Below are 16,892 nucleotides of genomic sequence, written 5' to 3'. Positions count from 1 at the left end.
TGTACTTGCAAAATACTGATCACAAACCTGAGTTTTGAAATATTCAGCAATATAGCATTAATTTTTGAAATTAAATAATTTTTTCCCTTAAATCATGACTTTAGATTTTCAGGATGGAATGCTGTTTGTAAGGTTCTTGGAAGGGAATTTATGAATTTGTCTGGGTATTTGTTCTTGAGATTATAGACCTGTGACAATTTTTATAGTGAGCTACCAGTATGAAAACCTCCAGCAGCTTAGATGGACAGCTCATCTGCAACTTAAACTCCTGGATTCTATAATTTGGAAAACTGAGGATTAAGTTTGCATTGCTCATATTTTTGACAAAGAAATTATATACTTGAGGTACAAAATGAAACAAATAATTTTGGACTTGTTCAATGTGCAGATTAATATTCTTTGACTATATTAACTTATTAAAAGAGAACAATTTGGAAGAAGAAGGTTATTGGATGATGATGATGGTTCTGAAAAAGAAGAAAGTAAAGAAATAAACATCAGTGAAACAATACAAATAATTTTTGGTGGAGTTATGAACTGATTCAACCATTCTGTAGAAAAATTTGGAATATACTCAAAGGGCTATAAAACGGTGCATACCCTTTGACTTAGCAATACTGCTATAAGGTCTGTATCTCAAAAGAGAGAAAAAAAGAAAAAGTACTTTTATGTACAAAAAAACTTATAACAGCTTTTTTCTGGTGGCAAAGAATTAGAAATTGAAGGGATACCCATCAATTGGGGAATGGCTAAGCAAGATGTGACATGTGATTGTGATAGAACAATATTGTGCTATGAGAAATGATGAGCCGGATAATCTGTGAAAAGTCAGGAGAGACTTACATGAGTTGATACAAAGTGAAATATAATATGTACAAAGTAGCAACAACATTGTAAGATGATTGGCTATGAATGGCTTAGCAGTTCTCAGCAATACAAAAATCCAAGACAATTCTGAAGGACTTATGATGAAAAATTCATCTCCCAGAGAAAGAATTGATGTGTCTGAATACAAAACAAAGCATACTTTTTATGCTTTCTTTATTTTTGTCTTATTTTACTTTGTTTTGCTTTTTGGTCTATGTTTTCTTTCACAGCATGTCCATTACGGAAATAAATTAAATTATTTTTTGAAAAAGCTAAAAAATACTTTGAATATAATGAAAGTGGCAGGATTTTAAAATAGTATGCTAAATTCACTGTAAAATTATAAAAAACTGTATCAGAGATTTGAAGCATAATATATGATCTTCAATCCTATTCTTCTTCATATACTGAAATTTTTTTTGTTGATATTTTTAAATACATAAAAATCATTAAAAATATTCCTTGAGAATTATTTGGAATAATAGCAAAGCTATTTGTTCACACAGGTTGTCTGTTAGAGGAAATCTTCCTGATTCCAAGACTGACCATCTCTCTTTATGTCTATATAACTATATATATGCCATACATCTCTTGTACTGAATGTGACCAAAGAAATTACATTTAGACCCTGATTAAAATTTTGTTCACAACTGTGAACAGGGAGATAAATAATGCTCATACTCTGATGCATATAAAAGGAAAAGGCAGAGGAAACAATCTTTAGACTTATTCTGTGTGAAGATGCACTTTGTAATATGAATAAAACTGTTCTGATACATGTCTTCAACATATAGACGGGAGCATAAGTTGTATGGGTAGCTAGGTGATGAAGTGGATAAAGTATCAGCCCTGGATTCAGGAAGACTAGTCTTCCTATGTTCAGTTTGCCTGAGACCCTTAGTAGCTATGTGTCCTTGAGCACTTTAGTTAGCCCTGTTAGCCTCAGTTTCCTCGTTTGTAAAATGAACTAGAAAAGGAAATGGCTAACCTGTTCAGTATCTTTGCCAAAAACAAAACAAAACAAGAAAGACCTAAATGGGTTCCCAAAAAATCAAACATGACTGAAAAACAACTGAACTGGTAAGTTGTGTATTTGCTTATAAAAGAAAACCAGTTTACACAAGTACAAGAAGGAGATATCATGGTGAAAGAGCATACTGTATAACAAAAATTTTTATATAAATTATTTATTATATATATATTTATACAATAATAAATTAATTATTATTTATATAAAAAATGTTGTAGTTCAACCAGGTGATGAATGAGTAAATGATAAATGAATGAAATAATTATGAAAAATTCACTATGCTCAAAAACTATCCTAAATGTTTGAGATATAAATAGAAAAATATGACAGTACCTGTTCTCAAGGAACTCACATTCTAATGAGAGACACAGCATTCACTGAAGGTTTCAGTCGCGAGATGGATGTAAAGATCCCAAGGTCCTTAGGCTCTAGTGGCAAAACAGATGATGATACTTCTTCATTTCTTATCAGATTCTTTTGAATGATCTAAAGGTTCCAAGGAATTGGATTAACAGAATTTTTCTTTCTGGTTGGTCAATAAATATGGTTTGTAGCACCTCCAGAAATAGCTGCCAAACTACATCTTCATTTGGGTTGCTTTTCATTGCCATGGTTGTGGAAACTGGGCTAGAAACATTGCTACACAAAAGACTTCTGGGTTCAGACTTCGATACTGTCTTTCTATGAATCTGAGAAGAAATAGGTGTCAAAGTGATGACAGTAATTTGAATTGCCTGGAACGTTTTTTTCTATTCTCCTTAGGGTGTCCTGTTGCTTTAAGTAGGATGGCTTGCCAATTCTGTGAGGTGGCAGCTAAGAAAGACAATGCAGCCTTGGACTACATCAAAGAAAGTATATCTTCCAGGAATAAGGAGACTATGGTCTAGCTGTATTCTGTCTTGGTTAGACTACATCTGAAGTATTGTGTTCTGGGTGTCATAATCTAGAAAGTCAGTTGTTGAGTTGAAGAATGGCCAGACCATTTCTTTTTTCTTTTTCTTTTCTTTTTTTTCTTTTACTATATGAAGTTCTTGCTAAAGGAACTGGAGTTTTTGATCTAGAGAATAGGAGATGTAGGCAGGAAATGTTAGCTATCTTTGGATATTTGAAGAGCTGCCATGTGGAAGACGAATTTGGGTTAATGTCATAAAGAAAGAAGATCATAGATTCACATGAGCCACTCTCTTTTCATCACAGAGAGCAGAGCTAGTCTTCAAGGAATGGCTGGATCAACATTCTTTGGGTATATTATGGAGAAAATGTCTGTTTTGGGGGAGAAGGGGTTTATTAGCAACACTAGTGGGTGAACAAGGTACTTTTCAACTACAAAACTGTGATTCTGAGATAAGATAATTAACTAAAAACTCTTTATACTATTTTTTTCAGTAGAATTATATCTGAGAGAAAAGAGAAAAAGAAACAAAGAATGGAGACATGTATTTCATTGATCATTTATTGACTTATACAATACAAAATCTCAGCTTAATTTTTCTCCTCGTGTAAAAATGATAAGTCTAACCAGTTCCACTGGGCTTAATATTTTTAGAACAACTGAATTTTCTTTCATTCATACCTAGTACTTTGCATTTTTACAGCCTTTTAATGAGCTTTGTAAACATAATTAAGCTTCAAAACACCCCTGTGAGGTGAGTAAGCATTATTATTCTTATTTTACAAGTGAACACTCTAAACTTTTGATAATATGAGCTCAAGGTCAATTTCTAAGTCATTGAAGGGACTTGGAATAGAGTCAAGGTTTCTGTTTTTGTGCCTGAACATAAGAAAAACTAACACATTCACTTTTTATGATCTCAAATGGAATGGAACCTTGGCATTAATAATCCAAAAGAGGGGAATATCCATACTTTCTTTTTTTCTCTCCTCAAAGTCTGCTCATATATTTTTTGAAATACACACACATGCACAAACACACATACACATGTACATATATATAATACATATATACATATATATATGAATAGTCTAGGTTTTCCCCCTTTTTGAATACACATTTTAGTATGCTAATATTCAAACTGCAACAGAAATGAATTCTCTTAATAACCGCTATGTGAACATGATAAAAACTCTTGTAAATACAGGAAACTCATGAGTGAAATCCTCTAAGAGTGTAGCTATCCACACCAAAGTTCAGACAGAATATTAAAAAAAAAAAGAAAAGAAAAGCAACAAAGTAAAACGTTGGTAAATTATCAACTAGACTTCTGTCATTGACTTACATGCTGCAATATACTTAGGTCAGAATTGTAAACAGCATAACGGGAAATGAGGTTTTTTGTTTTTTTTTTTTTTCCCTAGGCTGATTGAAATTCACAAGTCCAGAGGTGGGGGAGTTATTTTCCCCCCATGGTCATTTTTTCTAGCCTATGGACACAGGTGATTCTTAGAACTTTGGGGCTTACAGGATAATCTTAGATAATTCTTCACTCCCATTGTCATGGTGCTTTCTCTTGGGCCCCACTTCTATCTTCTCCCTAAACTTCTCTCTCTTTTACCATGGTTGTACCTGCAGTAGGATGACTTCTTGTCTGTCATGCACTTTACCCTCTTCCTATGCTTTTCTAACTCCAATTTGCTCTAACAACAACAATTATGGCTAATTATAATAACTAACATACTTCTTTCAGCTTTACAAAATTCTTTTATACATGACCTCATTTTATCCTGGTGACAATTTTGAAAAGGAGTTGCTATTATCATTCCCATTTTACAGATGAAGTAATTGGTTAAGGACTGGTAGTAGTGATTTCTGATTTCACCATTCTCTTTACAAAGAAGTCTGATTATAGTCCTAACTTTGAGTATATAAATACCAAAATAAACACCATCTCCAAGGGGTGGAGTTTCAATAAAATAACATAGCTCAGATATTTACTAGGTGTGTGTGACCTTGGACAAGTGACTGAAATCCTCTCAGCTTAAATTTTTTCATCTCTAAAATAAGAATAGTAGTAGCACCTATTTCCCAGGATTGTTTTAAGGATAAAACCAAATAATCTTTTTAAAGGTCATTGCCAACTTTAAGGTGATATATAAAATGCTAGATAGAGATCTGACTAGATATGTAAATTGCAGCTAGAGATTCTTATATGCCAGCCTTAAAGAATTGACTCATATCATGATTAGTAATGGGGAGTCACTGAAGGTTTTTAAATTGTGTGTTGATTAACTGAAAACATTCTCTTGGGAAAATGAATCTGTCTATTATATGCAGCATGGGTTAGAGAAGGTAGAAGAGAGAGTGAGAAAAGGAAAGCCAAACAACAGTTCATTTTAACAAATCTAATCAATGTCAAAGTTTATATTAGTGGAAATGGGAATCAGCAAGAACAGACACTGTGGCTGAATGAAGAGGTAAGTAAGAAAAAATGAGTAAAAGATGACTCCTAGGATTTTAGAGACTTTTTTAAAAACTTCTTTGACTATGATAATGGTAGCATCATTTTGTCATTTGGTATTGTCTTGGGAGGCAGTTAATATGAAATCTCAAAATTGGGATAGATCTCAGAGGTCATCTATCCAGTGACAAAATGGAGTATAAATTCCTTGTAAAATGAACTGTCAACATTTTATCTGATAACTTTAAGTGTTGGGCAAATCTTTTTGTTTTTTGTTTTTTTAATCCTTGGGTCAATTCCTCCTTCCTACTGGTCAAGTGCTTGAATCCTCCAGGACTTCAAAGCTACCCATCTCTGAATGCAGAGAGGACATGACATTTTATATTAATTCAATGTCAATTAGCCAGTAACTACAATCATTCTGATAATAGGAATGACCACTGGAGTTTTTTATTCAATCTGCAGAGGAACCAAACTATACAAGCTGTCTTCCCAAATTTGAACAACTTTTCCTTGAGATCAGTGATTGTTTTTGTTTACTTCTATCTCCAGAACTTAGCACAGATCTTGGCACATAGTAAGAGCTCAATAAATGCTTTATAATCAGTTAATTGGTGAATCAATTAATTTATTTATGACAGTTATACCATTCTTATGCATTCCTAGGTGAGTAGGCTGTTAAAGTGCTGCACTCAATATGCCAGCAAATTTGGAAAACTCAACAATGGCCACTGGATTTTGAAAAAAAAAAAGAATCAGTTTGCCTCCCAATCCTAAAGTGCAAAGCCAAGGAATATTCAAGTTACCAAACAATTGTACTCATTTCAAAGGTCAACAATGATATCCTTAAGATTCTGCAAGCTAGGCTTCAATATTATGTGAACTGAGAATTACCAAAGACTACATTGGTTTTCAAAGGGGCAGAACTAGAGACCAAATTGCCAACGTTCACTGGATTATGGAGAAAGTAGGAGTTCCAGAAATAAATCTTCTTCTACAAAGAGAGAGGGGTAGCAAACCATCCTACTTGTCTCCTGAGGAATGTGTATGCTGGCCAAGAATGAATAGTTAGAACAGTTAGAAACATAAAACAACTGATTGGTTTAAGGTTGGAAAAGGAGTATATGATATGCAAGGCTAGATATTGTCACCTTATTTATTTAACTTATTTGCAGAATATATCACATGAAATGCCAGGCTAGATGAATCAAAAGTCAGAAATATCAACAATTTCAGATATGCACATGATATCATACTGATGGCAAAAAGTGAAGAGGAATTAAGAAGTCTCTTAAGGAGGATGAAAGAGGAGAGTATAGAAGCTGGTTTGAAACTAAATATAAAAAAAAAGCCTAAACTAAAAACAAACAACCCTCCCCCAAGACAAACAAAAACCCTAAGGACTTGACAACTAATCCCATCATTTCCTGGCAAACAGAGGGAGAAGAAATGAAAGCAGTGTCAGATTTTATAATCTTGGGCTCAAATATCACTGTAGATAACAACTGCTGCTATGAAATTAAAAGTACTTGCTCCCTGGAAGAAAAGCTATGGCAAATCTGGAGAGCATATTAAAAAGCAGACATCACTTCGCTATCTAAGGTATGTATATTCATAGCTATGATTTTTCCAGCAGTAATGAATGGCTGTTAGACTTGGACTATAAGGAAAGTTGAGTGCTGCACAATTGACACTTTCAAATGGTGGTGCTGGAGACTTTTAAGAGTTCCTTGGAAAGCAAGGAGATGAGATTAGTCAATAATTAAAGAAATTAATTCAGGTTGTTCGCTGGAAGGTCAAATATTGAAGCTTAAATACTTTGGTCACTTAATGAGAAGACAGACTCATTGGAAAAGACCTTGACATTGGGAATTACTGAAGGCAAAAGAAAAGGGGATGGCAGAAAATTAAAGACTTTGAGAGACAGTGGGGTAGAGAAAGTCCTGACATATTATGGTCCATGGGGTCATGAAAAGCCTGACATGACTGAATGACTGAACACCAATAACAGTTAGGCAAAGATGTTTATATGTAGTTAGGAATGAATTGTGAATGAATAGAGAGATTGAAGATTAGAGGCAGAAAGCGAGAAAGGGTGTTTGATTGAGTCAATATGCTGATACAAGAACCATTCTGGTTCTTCCTTGATCAGTTGCATAATTCCCAAAGGAAATACCTAGTTGAGAAATGATTCATTGCACATATGGATGGATCTGCCTGTCACTTAGAGAATCAAATGCAATTGTAGAGAATATCAAAAGAAAATGTTATCAGTTCATTCTTAGAGAGGAACATTAAATGATTATGAAAGCAATTATAACAACAGCAACAAACAATAAAGATAATTTAGTGAATTTTTGTTGTTCTTTCTAGAAACAAAGGGAAGAATTAGATTTAATAACAGTGGGACATGAATGAAGACAATCTAGTAAGAACAGATTGTAGGTTCAGTTTCAGGCTGATTTTCTAATGATCATGAAATCATTAATATGTGAAGACACTCCAGCGATCAATGGGAGCACTCTTTGTTCAGCTTCTCCTAGACAGCTATTTATATATATCTTCTTGGTACTTAGTGGAGTTTTGATGGCAGCTCTCAATGAGTCAGGATAGAATGGGAACAAAGTTATTTTCCTCAAACCCTGAGACATAGAAAAATTCAGAGAATTTTGTCACTTTTCAGTATCTTTGATTACAGTACACAGGTGTTCATTGGGGTTTAAACGAGCTGAATTTCTAAGCCATTGAAGCATTTAATTTCTTGGATAAATACTGGAATTTTTCATAACATGTGATGTGATAGAAGCTGTAAGAATTTTCATTCGAGAATTTCTGTAGTTCTAGATAATTCTACTTCTGAAGATATCAGTATATTTTTGGACTTTATTATTTTCTCTAAAAGGCCAACACTTTCAAGCCTCAGAATAAAAGAGAAAGAAGGAACAAATAAGAGGAAGGAGGGAAAGAAAGAATGAATGAAAGAAGGGAGGAAGGAAGTGAGTGAGATGAGGAGATTGTGATGACTTTTCATAATAAAAATATGGGGAATACTGGATTTTCTAAATAAAATTTCTCTTCCATAAAGCCTCTCTCCTTGGATACCTGAGTTTCAGGTATCCAGGACTTGTGGACAATCAGTTGATTTCCCCCCCATTACCAGCTACCAGCTTTCTTTGTGAAAGTGCTGTGAGCTGTAGCCGAAATTTGGAAGTTACTCAAATGTCCCCTTTGTTTGTTGTACTGTTGCCATATCAACACTACCAGTTCCCGCTTCTCCCCCTCCCCTCATTTCTAAAACCACATCAGCAGTTAACTTAGATATTAGATGAAGTAATTGTGTTGGGATAGGTGAAGATTTCCTGGGGTTTGTCTAGCTTTTCGCACTTAGATTGTGAGACTGCCTCCCAGTCAATGGAGAGGTGGGATAGTGGGGAGGTGGGATCTTCTTCCTCAGGGTATAAAAATTGTGCTTCAATTTCTGTAAGTTGCCTTCTTCCATCAGAGTCCCCAACCTGGTGGAAGGACATCCCATTCTTGAGAATTGCAATAAATCCTTTTCTTTCTGTTCTTACTGAGAAGCCTCTTCATTTATTTAAAATTTTGAGTAAGGGTCTTTTTATCCCACACAAGAAGGAAGGAGAAAAGGAAAGGAGAAAAATGAGAGAGAGAAAAGAAAAAATCAATCATCAATCCTGTTTTGGGGTAGGTAGTCAACAGCTTGATGAATATACTTTATCTTACAAACTCACCTGGACAGCTTTTGACAATACTCTCTTTAAAATCCCAAGTGGAAAAGTAAATTTCCTTATTTAAAAAAATAAATTTTTTCATATCTTAAATAGTGGACTGCTAAGTGACAAAGTGAATAGAAAGTGGGCCTGGAGTCTGGAAGATCAAAGTTCAATTCCTTAGTCCAATGTGGTCTTGGACATTTACTAGCTGTGTGACTATAGAAGCCAACTTCTTTATGACCCTCATTGAGGATTTTCTTGACAAGTAGTTTGCCATTTATTTCTCAAGCTCTTTTATAGGTTAGGAAACTGAGGCAAATAGGGTTCAGTAACTTTCCCAAGCTCACATAGATTGTAAGTATCTGAGACTAGATTTGAGCTCATGAAGATGAATATTCCTGGCTCCAGGAATGGCACTCTATCTACTACTCCATATAGCTGCCCTACAATTTGCATGCCATTATATCAATTACAGAAACTTTCATTGTGATTTTTCCCTTCAGCTTCCTGTTTGAAAATGATTTTATTTACAATGACTTGTTCCATCTCTAATTGGAGCATGAATCCATCCACACACACATACACATACATATGCATGCATTATATATACATATATACATATATGTAAGTATGTGTATATCTGCTCTGAATCCATGCCTTCCATTCATATTGAGACCAATATTTGAAAGTTACAAAATAATGATAACTGAATTGACCAGTCAACTCACTTAAACTGATTGACAACATTGTTCATATTTGAATAGAATAATATTCAGCATTATGTGTAAGCATATACTTTTTAAGGTACCTTTTTGGCTTTCCTTCCCTTTCCCCCCAGACAGAAAAAAAGAATTATTAAATCTTTTCACCTACTACTCTTCTAGTTGATTGTTACTGAAGCAGTACTGCATAATACAGTGTATCATTTTCAATCTTTCACTTCTAAATCTGTGATGCTATTATAAATGAATTATCTGTATTGCCTCCCAACCTTTTGCTTTCTTTGGAAGTTGATGGCTTACTCTCTGACCAAATATCTATTTGACCTTTGAGAAAAAAGCCTAAAGGTGCTGAAACAGTTCCCCTACACTAGTCACCTTTCCATTCCACCTTATCTGTTGTTCAGCACCAGCCAAAGTCAAAAGATAGGCTGGAAAAGCATAATTTGTCTGGACAAGGATACATAATCTTCTCCAGGGCTGCAATACCACCCCCATCCTACATTAATGTTTTGTTTTTCTAGTCTTCCTATTTGATGAGAAGGAGTTGGTGGTACTAAAGATGAAATTCAGATTCTGTGATTCAGGTTTAAATTAATTCCCGTCATTATACAGAAATGAAACCATTTTAACAGTTATACCCTGTCTAGAGTTCACCTCCATCCCCACCATAGATTACCATCTATTTCCAGTTGGAAATAGGAAATTATCACCTTACATTAAATAAAAAATCTACTGAACTATAGGTGTCATTCTTTTTTTCTGATTTAAAGGTTACGAATTGATAGCCATTCTTAGAACAGGATTTGGTCAATGATTTAGCCAACAAAATAAAAACTCTGCCATTTCTCCCTGTTACAAGAGAAGCACTGAAACTTGTCAGTGTGTTTTATTATCCCTATTCTACTACCTTGAGTAGCAGTGATATGAGCACTGGAGCTGGAGACCTGAACAACCCAAATTTGAATTATACCTCTGGTTCTTGCTTGTTGTGTGACTGTACAATGCAGTCTATAAATCAGCAATGTCATGGTTCCTATCTAAGAGAACTATTGAGAGACCCCAATGAGATTACGTAAGCAAAACACCTGGCTTAATGTGCTATTGTCATAAAATTTTTTGCTCCCACTTATGTGTTTAAGTGAGGAACTCCTAGTACAGAAAATCTCTTCCAGGCCTATGTAGATCTACCACTCATTCATCATCCTAGGAAAGTTGTCTCTGGTCACTGAGAAGTTAAATGACTATCCAGGGTCACACAACCAGTTTGAGTGAGAGGTTACACTTGAACCAGTTCCTCCTGTCTCCAAAGCCAATGCTCTATCCATTAGACTTAGCTGTGCTACAATAAAAATCATGAGATCCCCAAAGCAGAAGTTTTTGTGATTTAAAAAAAGACAAAAACATTTCTGTCAATTACAAAGTCCAAAGATATTCTCATTCAGAATAGCAAGAGAATATTAAAAAAAAATGAGCACAAACACAGACTTCCACACACTAATTTTCTAAGTTATTTTACCAGTATGAAGGAAAAATAAAGACTGGGGAGGAGATAGCTAATCCACTAATACCAATAGACCCCAGGCAGGACAGGCCTTTCTATGAAAAGCCCTCAGGTGATATACTCTGGCCAAGCTTTAAGCATTTAGCTAACTGTTCTAAGGGGCAGCTGGTTGCTTACTTCTTAGTAGAGTTCAGTCAATGCGAAGCTATAGAAAAGGACATTGAGCAGACCTACTTTGAGGTGGGGGACATTTATTAATGGTCATGGCTCAGCTGAGAAATGTCTTCTGGGGTTTGAAAATGCTGCAGAACACTTGAGTCTGATTGCTTAATTAGTCTTTAGAGAAAGTCTGTGGGGGAAAAAATACCAAAGAATGATAAGCACAGCCCACTCAGGAGAACTGTCTTTTGTCCAAGGTTATTTCAAAAGTATTTGAAGATGAAAAACAAGGATTAAGTTTTCTTCCATCTTTTTTCCCATGTTAATATCTGTCAGGCTGATGTTTCCAGACTTCAGTAGGTTTTTTGTTAGTTTGCAATAGATTCTTTTAAAAAATATTTTGTGTTGAGTAGAAAATTCATTTGAATTTCAACTGTACTGTCAGTTCTGGCAAATTCCACCAGGTGGCAGATATTCTATAGTAGCCAGGCAGATCATCTTTCCTTTCGGAAAGAAACCTTTCCCGCTCCCCACAAGCAAAAAACCCAAAATAAATGGAATGTTCCCCGTTTGCCTGAAATGCCCTCGGGTTCTAGGGACAAAATTAAGGGGGGAAAGAAGCAAACTGGCATTAAATCCAGCAGCCATCTATATGACTGACTTCTATGACTAATTCTTTATAAAGAGACAAGAAAATGTACACAGAATAATGAAATGTCCCTCCTTTTAATATGCCTCTCTACCTTCTAACTATGAGAAATTATGATTGAAAAGATTCCCGAGGAACCTCCAGAAAACGGAAAGGTAAAGAAGTACTCTATTTTAACTGGACTCAAGAGTTTTATTATTATACTTTGGCAGAAGATTTTAAGCAGTGTATTTACATGTTAGCATCAAAATAAGGGAGTATTCCTTTTCTGATACAATGATGGTATTAAGACAGTCATTCAGATATCACTTTAAGGTTTTCATAGTGTTTTGATTTTTACCCCAACCCAACAAAATAGGTGCCATTATCCCACTTTTAAAAATTAAGAAACTGAGGGTAAGTGACTCACTTGGGTCACATTGTTAGTATGTGTATGTGGTAAAATTAGAATCAAAGTCTATAGCCCTGTGTAAAATATCCTATTGCCTCTGCTCATATGGTCAGAACATTGATGTGACATTATTCTGCAAGCTTATTTCAAGTTGCCATGGCAAAGATGAAAGTATCTAAAATGACTAATCACATATTACAAACGTAATTATAGATTTAAAGGTGGAAGGGTTCTCCTAGATAAACTTAACTCATTCTAGAGATGAGAAAACTTTGCCCCAAAGAGATCAAGTGACTTGTTCAGATTCATGAAAGTAATAAATAGTAGCACAAGAAAGAATATGTATTCAGGTGCTCCAGTTTCAAATCCTTTGTATTATTTCAGTCTGTTTCCTTTTTAGGGTTTATTTTATATTTAATTTCTTCCATAAACCCTAATAATTTGCCAAATCACATTACTATTAAGAAAATGTTTTCAAATTATTAACATATGCCCTTTACTAAAATACATTATAGCTTTACAATACAACAAAATCGATAAATTTGGCTTATTGTAGCATTTTGATTTCTGTATTACAAACTATGTTCCAGATTTTTCTGTACTCTTTCCTCTCTCTCTTTCTCTTTCTCTGCTGTCCTGTGTTGTATCAGTGCTTTAAATAAGCTGGCTTTTCTCTTTATTCCCAGTTTTATTTTATATCTCTTCCCTTCCTTCTCTCTCTGCCTGCTTGTCAGTTAGACATTAGAAATCGTTCCATGTCCTATGTCTCTTCTTTGCATAAGTACTTCTCCATATGTAGAAATCATTCTCTGTTAATAAGCTGCCTCATAGAATCTCTATTTTTTTTCATAATGTATCTTAGGTATTGCTTACATCACTAGGCTTTGCCTGATCCCAACATTTGTTAGCATTCTGTCTAAAAATATCCTTATAGCACTTTGTGTTTGTTTACTTAATATTACGTATTTGAGGTCCAAGACTAGAGATAGAAAAAGCTTTTGGCTGCAAAAGTAGTATGGTACGCATCATTAGAGCAGTTCTAACAGATAAGATACGACTTAACTAGAATAAGGATAATTGGTTTTGTTAGAGAGGCCAGCAATAGTTTTGAGCTCAAGAGGAACAATACAGATAGATACTTTATTGATACATTAAAATCCATAGGAAGAAAGGTAGATAGATGAATTAGATTAGATAGGTAAACCAAATGAGCAGTTCATCCCTGAACCATTATTACCTTGTAACACAGAAATCAAGAAAAACAAATTTGTGTGACTACCAATATATTCCTTATTATACTCAATCAATGAAAAGACATTTCTTAAGCACTTACAGCAAATACTCATGTAATCCACCAGGCCATTGACAAAATGATAGTAGGTATATTTCATTGTCGGCACATCAAAATGTGTATGTACAGAAATTTAAACAGAAACCATGACATTAGAAAATGTCCATCATTGGCCATGATGCTTATTTTCATGATACCCAGTAACTGATGGTCAAAATGGAAGTTTCAAGGTGTTAGTAGAACACAGGACAAGAAAAATTAAGCAAATTGCCAAAAGTCTCACAGATATTGATTAGCAGAGTATGGAATCAAATTCAAATACTTATGACTTTATTGTTTTGTTCACTATATTGTACTCCCTTTTCACTTTATTAGCACCAGAGTGTTTGCAAGTTTGCTTGTTGGGGGTTGGCTTACAGGATTATCAAGGATAAAGGTTTTGCAGCACAGTGCATGATGAAGATATGGACAGGGATGGTATCTTCTTTGGTAAGTCTCAATAGCCCTGTCTAGAAGAATGGACATAGAAAGCTTGGGAAACATAGTGTATAGAGGGTAAATTTCAATGTAACAGTATCTTGGCAGTATGGTGCCTACAGTTGGTGCTACGTCCCTAACAGCACTCCGTAGTGACTCCTATGTCATTGTTATCATGACCAGTGAGACTTGAAACCAAGAAACAATCTAATGTGCCAATTGAATTTATACTTAGTCAACAAGCACAAACTATGTCTATTGGGGAAAAAAAGTAGTTTATTCTGAATAATTAACTCTAAAATTACTTGTTAACCCATATATGAAAAGAAAATTAAATGTATTTTGAAATGTGGAATTTAAACTTGCTTTATTAATCATCATAGAGTTTTGTAAAGAACAGACACTCCCACAGTTTGATTATTCTTCAAATTAAAATAACATATATCATGAACTCTTCAACTTATGTGGAACAGCAGACTTCTGGAAGAGATCTTAGTGTTTATTTAATCCAACTCCATTTTACAGAGATGCAGAAAGGTAATATAATTCAAATCCAAATCTTCTGAATACAAACATATATATATATACACACACATATACATACACACATATATGTATATGTATGTGTATGAATATATGTTCCTAGTCACGGTGGTAAATACTAGGAATATAAGGAAAGACAAAAATACAAGAACAGTCTCTACCCTTAAGGAGCTCATACTCTAATAGAAGAAGCAATGAATAAATAGGTAGGCACATTGCATTATTATAGGTACAGGATAAATGAAAATGATCTTAAAAAGGAAGACATAAGAAGCTAGTGTCTTTGGGAAAGTTCCACAAAATGTTTGATTTTAATCTAATCTTGAAGGAAGTCAAGTTGCCTAAGAGGTAGAGATGAGGAGAGAAGGAATTCTAGATATGAGACACATGCAAGGCAGAGGCACCAAGATGAGAGAGGGAGTGTCATTTACAATGAAAAGCAAGTTGGCCATCATTGGGGAGAAATGAAAAAAACTAGAAAAGAAGAAAAGAAAAGGGGTATATTATCAAGAGATTTGTATCAAATGAATTTTATATTTGATCCTTGAGATAAGAAGGATGCACTGGAGTTTATGGAGTTGGGGGCAGTGTTGGCATACATATGCTTTGGGATAATGACTTTAATAGTTGAAGGATCAATTAGACTGGGGAGAGACTTGAAGAGAGAGATTAATTAGAATACTGTTGCAATAGTCTGGACAAGAGGTGACTGGGAGAATAGAGAGAAGGGATTGTACATGAGTGGACTCGTGAAGGTTGAAATAACAAGATTTGGCAATAAAATGATTACCTTTGAAGAGTGAAGAAATGGTGATGACTCCAACATTGTGAGTCTCATTAACTAGGAAGGGCATAGTGTCCACTTCAGTAATAGAGAAGTTCCAAAGAGGGGAAAAAAAAAAAAAAGATTAGGAGAGGAATAATGGGTTCTCTTTGGAATATGTTGAGCTTGAGATAGCTATGAAACACCCAGTGAGACAAGTCAAAATGCAACTGGTTACAATGAGACTGGAGCTCTGGGGAGACTAGAGGTCAGAGTATAGAGCACTGAAGGACACTCAGACAGCATTTACAGAGACTACTCCCTATTTCCCTTAAAAATCATTCTCTCTCTATTTTATTTTATACTACAAACTAAAAATGAACGTGTAGGTGCACAGTAAGAAGATAGAGAACTTGACTTGTAATCAGAAGATTCATCTTCACAAGTTCAAATCCAGCCTGACAAACTTCCAAGCTGTATAACCCTGGGAAAGTCACTTGACTGTTTTTGCAACTATTTCCTCATCTGTAAAATGAGCTGGAGAAGGAAATAGCAAATCACTCCATTCCAGTTTCTTTGCCAAGAAAATCCTAAATTAGATTTCACAAGGCTTCAAACATCTTTGAAAATGATTAAATAACAACAAATAAGCTTAACTTCCCCCAAAACTTAAACAGTGCGGTGGGAGAAAATGCATTTAAAACATTTTGGTTTGAATCCCTGGTGCTGTTTCTTAATTACCTGCTTGTGACTTTTGTTAAGTAACTTATCTTTTTGTGTCTCAATTTCATTATCAGAAAAATGGCGGAGCTTGATTTAACAAACTCTAAGTTTCTTTTTAGAAGTCTGTTTTTATACATAACTTGAGTTCATAAACAATGATATCTTAACCTGATGACTTTGGGAAGAATAATGAGATATGAACTGTGGCACAGCCTGTTTCTCTTTATGAAACTCTATGATCACTTAATAGAACAAACATAAGTTCCATGTTTCAAAATACTTTAAATTTTTACTTCAAAATTATTTTAAACCTTTTATATTTATTAGTGTTTAAAAGCAATTATCAGATCATTAATGTCAGCTGCAATTCAGAATAAATGACATTCTACTTTTTATTTCATAAAATAATTGTATGCCAGTGTTTATTGGAATTTAAATATGCATAAGCATTATACTTATCATTTCTAGTTTAATTATGTTATATGTTCTATAAATATTGCTAGTTTCTTTCAGATATTAAGTATAGCAGTTATATTATTTGTTAAACCATTGTCTTTTGTATAAGTCTAGCTTACATTGCAATGAAATTTTCTATATTTAACCCAGACAGAGATAAAATTTAACTTGAATTCAACTTTTACTGAATTTAATAAAATTTCTTGATTTGTGAATTTTATTTTATACAGGAA

This window comes from Notamacropus eugenii, chromosome 6, assembly GCF_028372415.1.
Source record: "Notamacropus eugenii isolate mMacEug1 chromosome 6, mMacEug1.pri_v2, whole genome shotgun sequence".
NCBI lineage: Eukaryota > Metazoa > Chordata > Mammalia > Diprotodontia > Macropodidae > Notamacropus > Notamacropus eugenii.
The sequence above is the reverse complement of the archived record's forward strand: the minus strand, read 5'-3'. Positions refer to the sequence as shown.